At 43.3% G+C, this 10,917-nt stretch overlaps 1 protein-coding gene across 1 annotated transcript in view; it reads right to left on the reverse strand.

The window, feature by feature from the left end:
* The window catches only part of Edaradd (EDAR associated via death domain), a 31,296-nt gene extending 26,771 nt beyond the window's left edge, over nucleotides 1–4,525 (reverse strand). The window contains exon 1 of the mRNA XM_069991743.1: nucleotides 4,427–4,525. The gene's annotated coding sequence lies outside the window, so the exon portion shown is untranslated. The remainder of the gene's footprint in view (nucleotides 1–4,426) is intronic.
* Between the last annotated feature and the right edge of the window lie 6,392 nt (nucleotides 4,526–10,917).

Genomic DNA, 10,917 nt, shown 5'->3' on the forward strand with positions numbered 1-10,917 from the left:
AAGAAGGGAAGGGAGAGGAAGGGAAAAGGGAGGAGAAGGAGTAGGGGGAGGAGGGTGGAAAGGGAGAGGGAGGGAAAGCCAGCCCTCTGGTGTCTTCCTCTTCGTCTGGGGATTAGAAGACATGGTACACCAGTGTTGTAGTCACTTTTGCTCTTAAAAAAAAAGTGTAAACAAAGGGGAGGCAACAATGCTTGATAAGAATTGTACTCGTTATCTTGCCCATGTAATTGTAACCCCTCTGTACGGTATCTAATTAATTAATTTTTACAAAGTGATACTGAAATGAACTCCAGAAAATGGAAACAAGAGGTTGTTTTGGTTTTGTTTTATTTTATTTTTGTCTTCTTTGTTCATTTATTTTGGGGAGGGAGGTTAAGGGGGGCACAGAAATAGAGGGACAAAGGGTAAATGAATGTAGAAGTGATACTTACCAGATGCTATGTTGAAAATGAACTACACAATCTGTGGGTGATGACAGGAGGGAAAAAAACTGGGAGCAAGTGAGGGGAGGGGTGACATTGTCCAAAAGAAATGTCCTCATTACATAACTTATGAAATTGGAGCCCCTGTATACATTACCTGTATAAAAAACTACATATAGTCGGGTGCTGGTGGCTCACGCCTGTAATCCTAACTACTCAGGAGGCTGAGATCTGAGAATCACAGTTCAAAACCAGCCGGGGCAGGAAAGTCTGTGAGACTCTTTTTTTTTGGGGGGGGGGTCCAGTCGTGGGGCCTGAACTCTGGGCTTGGGCGCTATCCCTCAGCTCTTCAGCTCAAGGCTAGCACTCTACCACTTGAGCCACAGCACCACTTCCGGCTTTTTTTTGCTTATGTGGTGCTGAGGAATCGAACCCAGGGCCTTGAGCATACAAGGCAAATGCTCTACCACTGAGCCACCTTCCCAGCCCCAGTCTGTGAGACTCTTATCTCCAGTAACCACTAGAAAACTGGAAGTGGGGCTGTGGCTCAAGCAGCAGAGTGACAAAAACAAACAAAAACAAAACTATATATATATATATATATATATATGTATATATATATATATATATATATATTGTTGGTCATGGGGCTTGAACTGGACCTGGGTGTGCTGACCCTCAGCTCTTCAGCTCAAGGCTGGCCCTCTATCACTTGAGTCACTGTGCCACTTCTGGTTTTCTGAGTGTTTTATTGGAGATAAGTCTCATGGACTTTCCTGCCCAGGCTGGCTTTGAACCTCAACCCTTAGATCTCAGCTTCCTGAGTAGCTAGGATTATAGGCATGAGCCACTGGCACCTGGCTAAAAAATATTTTTGAGTGATCCTTTTCTTCTTGGCAGCTTAGACCCCCCCCACTTTTATGATCTCATTAACCTTTATTAATTCTTGACAGATCTATCTCGAGATTTTTTTGGGGGGGGGGTCAGTATTGAGGCCTGAACTCTGGGCCTGGGCGCTGTCCCTCAGCTCTTCAACTCAAGGCTAGAGCTCTACCACTTGAGCCACAGCGCCACTTCTGGCTTTTTCTGCTTATGTGGTGCTGAGTAATCGAACCCAGGGCCTCGTGCATGCAAGGAAGCACTCTACCACTGAGCCACCTTCCCAGCCCCTATCTTGAGATATTTGTATCTGGGAAGACATAACATAGGGCATAGTAATTGTGGGGGAGAAAAACAAGAGCCAATCCAACAGTGGCCACATTGTGAGGCTGAGAGTTTAAGATGATGGGCACTGGTGGCTCACATCTGACATCCTAACTAATCCAGGAGGCTGAGATCTGAATGCCATGGTTCAAAGCCAGCCTGGGCAGGCAAATTTGTGAGACTCTTATCTCCAATAAACGACTCAGAAATAAGCCAGACATGGCACTGTGGCTCAAGTGGTAGAGCACTAGCCTAGAGCCAAAAAAGCTCAGGGACAGTGCCCAGGCCCTGAGTTCAAGCCCCAGGACTGGCAAAAAAAAATGTGTCTGAAGAGGGTAGCTTTGGCCAGTACCAGTGGCTCACACTTGTAATCACACTTAATTACAGGAGCTTAAGATCTAAATATCAGGCAAATTCCCAACTCTGATCTCTGATTAACCAGCCTCCCTCCCTCACAAAAAAGCAGAGACCTGGCTCAAGTGGTAGAGCACTAGTTTAAGCAAAAAATCCAAGAACGAGTGAGAAGCCTTGAGTTCAAGTCCCAGAACTTGGGGGGCGGGGAAGATTAGCTCTGAAGTCCAGGTTGGATGTAAGTGCTGGAGACCAAAGGGAAAGCACCTTGGAAACTGTGAGTTTGAGGCTGGAACTACCTCCTAGGGGGTGGGCAGGGTGGGGGGGCTCCGGATTCTGTGAAATGATCATCTTTGTAGCCAAGGGGAGAAGATAGAACAAGTTTTTCCAGCCATTGACTTTACTGTTTTTCTCACCCTAAGAGCAGACTCAATCACCTCCAGCCTACATAATAAGCCAGTTACACAAAGGAGCTTTTCACAATTGGACAGTTGTTCTTATTTAGTATCTTTCAGACATGCCTGTCATTTTAACTATTTCCCAGATTTATCTCTCTTAGCTATCTAGTAAAGCAAGCTTGAGCTTTATAGCTCTAGAAATATATCAGGAAAACGACAGCCTCATTCTAGTTATTTTCCATCTTGTGAACTTGCCAAAGGCAGGAGAAAGTAAATACAAGAAATCTTATCACCAAACACAAATTGCAATTTATGCCTAAGTCAAGATATAATTCACCACATAAGTCTTCCAACTCCTTAGAAAGTCTTTAACCCAGGATGTAATATCTTTATTATACCATACAAATAAAAGTAGTTTCCGGACCCTAGATGCCTACTTAATCATAATGTAGCCCCCTCCCACAAGTGCAAATAAACTGTCTCTTACATCTGAATTGGCTTCTCATGATACTATTAGAGAATTAGATGATTCCTAAGTCAGAAACCCACAAAATTTTAGCAGCAACAATGCTTTTGAGGGTTTTATGGACATGTAAGGTTCACGTGCCATTGTCTTTGTTACCCACTCATTTATAGTAATACATAACTACAGGTAATAGAGCCTGTCAAGTAGAGTCACTGACAGCAGGAATTTCTCTCTGCTCTGGGAAACAGTCCCTGGGCTGACACACTCCATTAGCCATATGTGTTTGGAAGCCTGGTGTACTTTGTGTGTGTGTGTGTGTGTGTGTGTGTGTGTGTGTGTGAGTGTGTGTGTGTGTGTGTGTGTATGTGTGTGTGTGTGTGTGAGTCCTGGAGCTTGAACTCAGATATTGGGTCCTGTCCCTGAGCTTCTTTTTGCTCAAAGTTAGCCCTCTTCCACTTGAGAGTGGTAACCTCTACTTCTGACTTTTTTTGGTAGTTAACTGGAGATCAGAGTCTCTGAGTTTTTCTGCCGGGGCTGGATTTGAACCACAATCCTCAGATCTCAGCCTCCTGAGTAGCTAAGATTACAGGCGTGAGTCCCTGGGATGGGCTTTGTGACAGCTAGATGGCATCCCTGGGTTACAGCCTCTCAGATATTTTTTCTCTGAGTTTTTTTGTTACCTTTCATCTTACTGCTTTCTTCAAATTACAAGCTCCAAGTTTACAAGCTATCCTCAGAGGATGTAATTTTCTTTCTTTCCTTTTTTTTTTTTTTTTGATCATGGGACTTGAACTCTGGGCCTGGGTGCTGTCCCTCAGTTCCTCAGCTCAAGGCTGGCGCTCTACCCTTGAGCCACAGCACCACTTCCAGTTTTCTGGTGGTTTACTGGAGATAACAGTCTCGCAGACTTTCCTGCCCAGGCTGGCTTTGAACTATGATCCTCAGCTCTCAGCCTCCTGAATAGCTAGGATTACAGGTGTGAGCCACTAGCGCCTGGCAATTATAATCATTTAAAGGTCTTACTTGGCTTTTTTAAATTTTACAATTATGTAACTCATCATTTCATTAACTAGAATGAGTATTCCAATGAGCAAGCAGAGGAGGTTTGTTATCATTATATAGACAGAAAATAGAAAGAAAATAGAAAGAAAAAGCAGAAAGTGACCTGGCACACACGTGGCTTATGTCTATAACCCTTGTTCCTTAAGAGGCTGAGTTTGAGGGTCATGATTTATAAATTCTTTGCTTCATAAATTAGGAGCTTTGGACAGCAGTATCTGCCTCAAAGGATTTGAGTCTTAAATCTTGTCAGAGGCCAGGCACCAGTGGCTCATGCCTGTAATCCCAGCTACTCAGGAGCCTGAGATCTGAGGATCATGATTTGAAGCCAGCCCAGGCAGGAAAAGTCTGTGAAATTCTTGTCTCTAAATAACCACATACAATTTTTTTTTTAAAAAAAGCTGGAAGTGGAGCTTTGGCTCAAGTGCTAGAGTACTAGCCTTGAGCAAAAAAAGCTCAGGGATAGCATGTAGGCCCTGAGTTCAAGCCCCAATACCAGCACCCAAAAAAGCACACACAGCACTAACCGTTGGCAGAGGAGAAATGACCCCTGATGTGGAGAGAAGTCATTAGTGCACTTTGAGCCCAGTACTGGTTGGTTCTCCTGTGGACAGCTCATTGAAGCAGAGTTGTCACATGGAAACTGAGCCAAAGGCTGAGGGTTGTGGGAACCAGCACCTGGGTCCGAGCTGCCCAGTGTGATTATGAGGTAGGTCTCAGCTGGGCATTGTGATTACAAGGTGGCAAAGCAGGCTTGGGGGCAGGTGCTATAACACTTGAGCCATACCACCAGACCTTTTTCTCTTGGTTATTTTTAAGAAAGCGTCTTGACATTTGCCTGTGCTGGTGTAATTGTAAGTTTTATTTGTGCTTCTTATCACAGTTGGGGTGACAGCTGTGCCCTATCGCACCTAGCTTTTTCTGTTGAGATGGTCCTCAGAACCCTTTGCCCAAGCTGGTCTCAAACCACGATCCTCTCAGGCTCCTGAGTAGCTAGGATTACAGGCATGAGCCACCACACCAGGCTTATTTTTGTGTGTGTGTTTTGAGGAATCGCCACACTGATTTCCATAGTGGCTATGCTTATTTGCATTCCCACCAGCAGAGTAAAAGTCTCTCCCTGCCTGTACACACGTACCCGCCAGCATTGTAGTGTTTGATTCTTGATGGCCTTTCTGACTGGGATGAGACAGGATCTCAGTGTCATCTTGATTTGCATTTCCCTGATGACTAAAGAAGTTGAAAGTTTTTTTTCATGTATTGGCCATTTGTGCTTTGTTTCAAAAAGTGGTTCTTGGGCCCACTGACTGGATTATTATCTTGGTGTTCATTTTTCTTAGATCATATATATGTTGGTATATGTATGTGTTATGTACACATACACATTCCTATATATAGGTATATATTATATATAAAACATATGTATATATAGTATATATTGGGTATTACTCCCCTTTCATTTATAATCCCATTTATCAGTTCTTATTTCCTGAGCTCCTCAAGTTCATTGCTTATATCGTACAGTGTTTCTCCAGTTTTTTTCTGTGATTTCAGGTCTTACACTAAGTTCTTCAATTCATGAACATGGGAATAGTGTGTGAGTGTGTGTGAGTGTGTGTGTGTGTGTGTGTGTGTGTGTGTGTGTGTGTGTGTGTGTGTGTGTGTGTATGCAGGTCTGGTGGCTTGAACTCAAGGCCTGAGCACCGTCTCTGAGCTTTATTTTTTTTTATTTTTATTTTTTGGCTCAAGGCTAGTGTTCTACCACTTGAGCCATGTCTCCACATCTGGCTTTTTGGTGTGTAACTGGACATAAGAGTCTCACAGGCTTCACTGACTGGGCTGGCTTCAAACCATGATCTTCAGTTCTCTGCCTCTTGAATAGCAAGGATTACAGGTATGAGCCTCCTGCACTTAGCAAGGGAGGACTGTTAAAGAAATATTTAACATTCACCTTTACTGGAGAGCTTTGCATCATCAAGTGACTGTTACACCTTCATTTCAAAGTAGAGGATTCCCTTTAATGCCTACTGTATGGCTTGCCTAGTGGTAATGAACTACCTCTCATTTAACATCTAAAAATATTTTAACTCTTCCCTCTTTTTTTTTTCTGCTTGGTTGTGGGGCTTGAACACTGGGGCTTGGGCACTGCCCCTGAACCCTTGCTGAAGGTTAGCGCTCTATCACTTTGAAGTACAGTTCCACTTCCAGTTTTTTTTTGCTAATTGGAGATAAGAGTCTCAGGACTTTTCCTGCCCAGGCTGGCTTTGAACTATAATTCTCAGATCTCAGCCTCCTGAGTAGTTTGTGTTACAGGCATGAGCCACCAGTGCCCGGCCTCTCTCATTTTTGAAGGACAGTTTTGGTAGATATAAAACTGTCATATGATAGTCTTTCAGAACTTTGGAAATAACTCACTGCCTTCTACCCTACAATGTTCAGCCAAGCAATTTGCTGATTATATAACTTATAGCAGGGTGCCAGTGGCTCACACCTGTAATCCTAGCTACTCAGGAGGCTGAGATCTGAGGATCACAGTCTAAAGCCACCCCAGGCAAGAAAATATCTCCAATAAACTACAAAAAAATAAAGCCACAAGAGGTAGAGCCCTAACCTGAGCAAAACAGAAGCTCAGGGACAGCACCTAAGTTCAAGCCCCAGGACTGGCACAAAACAAAAAGTGTGTAACTTAGCGTACCTTTTATGTGACAAGTCATCTTCCTCTTGCTGCTCTCAGGATTCTCTCCTTGTCTTTGGCTTTTGACATTGGGTTAGTATGTGTCTCACAGTGGGATTCTTTGGATTTGCCATTCTTGGACTTTACTAGGTTTTTATGATTTGTGTATTTATGCCTTTAATCAAATTTGAAATGTTTTCAGCCATTGGTATCACAAATAAATTATCCCTTTTCTTTCTTTTCCTTCTTAGATTTCTATATTAACTATATTAGTCTGCTTAAAATTGTATGCTACAATTTAGTCTCTGTTCATGTTTTCTTTTTGCTCCTTAGACTTGGTAAGTTAACGTGACCCACCTTTGCATCCATTGAATCTTTCTTATACATGTTCAATTAAACCCTCTACTATTCAAATTGTTGTACTCTGCCAATTTCTTTTTTGATTATTTAAAAATAATTTCCATATCTGTTAATATTCTCACTTTATTCCTATGTAGCTTTTTAAGTTTCCTCCCATCTTTGTTTTCCTTTAGCTACTTGAACACTTTTGCAACAATTGGGTTAAAGTTAATCAAGTAATTCCAATGTCTGTGCTTCTTCCTAAGTGATTTTTTGGAGGTTTATTTTAGTACTTTAAACAGGCTGTGTGCTTTGTGAGTGTGTGTGTGTGTGTGTGTGTGTGTGTGTGTGTGTGTCCATGCATGCTAATGCTAAGGATTGAACTCTGGGCCTGGGCTCTGTCCCTAAGCTTTTTCACTTAAGGCTAGTGCTCTACCACTTGAGCCACAGCAACACTTCGGGTGGTTTTCTGGTGGTTGATTGGAGATGAGTCTCAATGACCTTCCTGCCTGGGCTGGCTTTGAATTGTGATCCTCAGATCTCAGCCTCCTGAGCAGCTAGGATTACAGGCATGAGTCACCATCAGCCAGCTAACTTAAAGTTTTTAATGACCGAAACATTTCATGTTGTAGACTTAAGAAATATTTTTTTGGAGAAAGGGTCTCTTTTACTTTGGTAATTTTTTATTATTACAATTTTTCAAAAGAAAGAGAAGTGTTCTCAAAAGAGATTAGAAAACTTAGTGGGAGAGAGTGAGGGTAAGGGTGACACTGTCCAAAAAGAAATGTACTCTTTTCCTGACTTATATAACTGTAATAACTGTAACTCCTCTGTCTAACACATTTATAATAACAATTAAAAACTAATTAAAATATGTTCATTTCCTCCCCCTCCAAGGGAGATTAGAAAACTTGATTTCAAGTCATTTAAGTCACAGATAGATATCTGATCTTAGTAATACAGAATGTCCACGCACCAAGATTCTGCTAGTTCTTTCATACAGTGCATCTTGCTATTAAATAAAAATTATTTTCACTGTGTTTTCTATCTAATACCTCTATGCTGAAATAGAACTGTTCATCAACTCTTTCTGTATTCATTACCATAACAAGTCAACTGGGACATAGTCCTGGGGAAATGGTAGTACATTTGATATAGTCTGTGCAAATGCAAATTCTCAGTCCAATTGAATAACAAGCAACTCTGAAATCTTTGTTACAGAATAAAAAAATAATTCCCCTCTTACACAGAGAGAACCTTGAGCTGTCAGCAGCCCACGTGCTGGGCTGACATACAGGATCTGGGTTAAGATTTGGACTCTGTGAGTACCACTGGCTAGACAGGGCGGGGTGGGGGGGAGGGGTCCTTCAAGTCTTCCAGTTGCTACTCAGAATCATGGGCTTCAGATCCACACAGGAAAAGCATTTCAAGATGCGGCACAGCTAAGGGGCCTGTCTTACCAAGGCTTTACTCTGGAAAAACAGAACAAAGTAGAGAGAATAAAAGGGAGAGAACAGCACTGCTGCCTGACATGCAGGGTGGGACCCAGGCTCAGCCAGAGGTGGCCCTTTGGTGGTTCTATGTACTGTGTGCTGGAGAAAGCAGAGCACCAAGCAGAGGTGTAGCAACCTCTCACCTTAGTCAATGTGTCTGGGTCATATCCTGTGCTAAAACGTGGAGATGTGGGCTGGGAATGTGGCTTAGTGGTGGAATGCTTGCCTAGCATGCATGAAGTCCTGGGTTTGATTCCTCAGTACCACATACACAGAAAAAGTCAGAAGTGGCGCTGTGGCTCAAGTGGTTGAATACTAGCTTTGAGCCAAAGAAGCTCAGGGACAGTGCTTAGGTCCTGGGTTCAAGCCCTAGAACTGGCAAAAACAAAAACAAAAACAACCTGGAGATGTGCTAGTCTAGGCCTCCCAGGCACAGGGGACAGATGAGCTTCTGGACTTTGCTTTAGCACACCAGTGTTGTTTTTTCCTCTTTGTATCTCTACTAAGAAGAGTCAGCTGGAATCTTTTTTTTTTTTTTTTTTTTTGGTCGGTCGTGGGGCTTGAACTCTGGGCCTGGGCGCTGTCCCTCAGCGCTTCAGCTCAAGGCAAGTGCTCTACCACTTGAGCTACAGCGCCACTTCCGGTTTTCTGGTGGTTTTTATTGGAGATAGGAGTCTCACGGTCTCTCCTGCCCGGGCTGGCTTTGAACCGCGATCCTCAGATCTCAGCCTCCTGAGTAGCTATGATTACAGGCGTGAGCCACCAGCGCCCGGCCTCAGCTGGAATCTTGTAAACACAAATGGCCACAGACTGTTACAGCCAAGAGTGGTGGCTCATGCCTTTGAATTCTAGGGACTTTGGGGACCAAGTTTAGGAGGACAGAGTTCTGACCAGCCTGGGCAAAAAACTCCTGAGATCCCATCTCAATCAATATAAAGCCAGGCAGTATCACACACCTGTTATCTTAGGTACACTGTAGGCCGGCCATCACAGGCATAAATATAAGACCCTTTGTTGTTGTTGTTGTTGTTTGTTTGTTTTTGGGTTTGATTTTTTTTTCTTGTCAGTTGTGGGGCCTGAACATTGGGCCTGGGCGCTGTCCCTCAGCTCTTCAGCTCAAGGCTAGCGCTCTACCACTTGAGCCACAGCACCACTTCTGGCTTTTTCTGCTTATGTGGTACTGAGGAATCGAACCCAGGGCCTCCTACATGCGAGGCAAACACTCTACCACTGAGCCACCTTCCTAGCCCCAAGACCCTGTTTTTAAAAAAAAATAACTAAAGCAGAAAGAGCTGGGGAGTGTGATTCAAGTGATAAAGTACCAGGCTAACATGTGCAAAAACCTGAGTCAAAGCCCATATTGAAAACAAGAAATAACAACAACAAAAGAAAATATAGAAAAGAGATTATTACCAGCAATACTTCACCCTTCATAAGAGCAAAACAGTTACCCTGAAACTCAACTTCATGATGCTAAGCATCTGGATGGTGAGAACTTTATTTCATTGGCAAGTCCTCTTTCCTTTTTGTGTTGCCATGGTGACTGATAAGTAAATATTTTTCAGTTTCTCCCCCTTCTCTGCCCAGGGGTAAAGACAAGCTGTGCTGCCTTCTCAAGAACCTGAGCGTCACAGATCCTAACCCTCACAAGAAAACACCACCCAGACTCCCCAGGCCTCCAACTTACTAACAGCAAATGCGAAAAAAAAAAAAAAAAAAACCAAAAACACCTTTCTTCAGAACACACTAGTTCATGGGTGCTCATCTTCTGGGATCAAATAGAAAAATAGTATTCAATTCCATCAGAATTTTTTTTTTTTTTTGTTGCAACAGTAGGTGGGAATTGTGACAGATAAGGAGCTGAAAAGGAATGAGAAATCCTTTCCTTTGGATAGGTTCTGATCACACACACACACACACACACACACACACACACACACACACACACACACACACACACACACACACACACACACACACACACACCAGCAGAGCAGCAGATGTGAGTGGTGAGGGAATACCGTGGACTATTTGCCATCATCACTGGACTTCAAAGGAGAGAAACTGCTCTGGCCAGTGGGCAGTGAGGTGGCCCACAGCGAGGTTGTATTTGAGCAGGGGTCTGAGGGAGGGAAAGAGGGAAGAAAGGAGGCGTGGATTGAGAAGGAAACAGAATGCAAGCATCTGCAATGAAATGCAGTAGCTTTAGGTGGGTGGGTTGGACTGTTTCAAATCTGCTGATGCACGTATCCTATCCAACCCACCTCATCACCATCTCCCTCAGAGTGAAGGAAACACTGATTCTGGTGGTTCATACCTATAAGTTCTAGCTATTCAAGAGGCTGAGATCTGAGGACCAAGGATCAAAGTCAGCCCCAAATGAAATGTCTATGAGACTCTTCAATTAACCAGAAAAAAATGACTAGAACTGGAGCTGTGGCTCAAGTGGTAGAGCACCAGCCTTGAATTAAAAAAGCTAATAGAGAGCTAGAGGCGCTGAGTTCAAGTCCCA

The sequence above is a fragment of the Dipodomys merriami genome, unplaced genomic scaffold (genome assembly GCF_024711535.1).
Source record: "Dipodomys merriami isolate MVZ:Mamm:240054 unplaced genomic scaffold, mDipMer1.0.p SCAF_4, whole genome shotgun sequence".
Taxonomy (NCBI): domain Eukaryota; kingdom Metazoa; phylum Chordata; class Mammalia; order Rodentia; family Heteromyidae; genus Dipodomys; species Dipodomys merriami.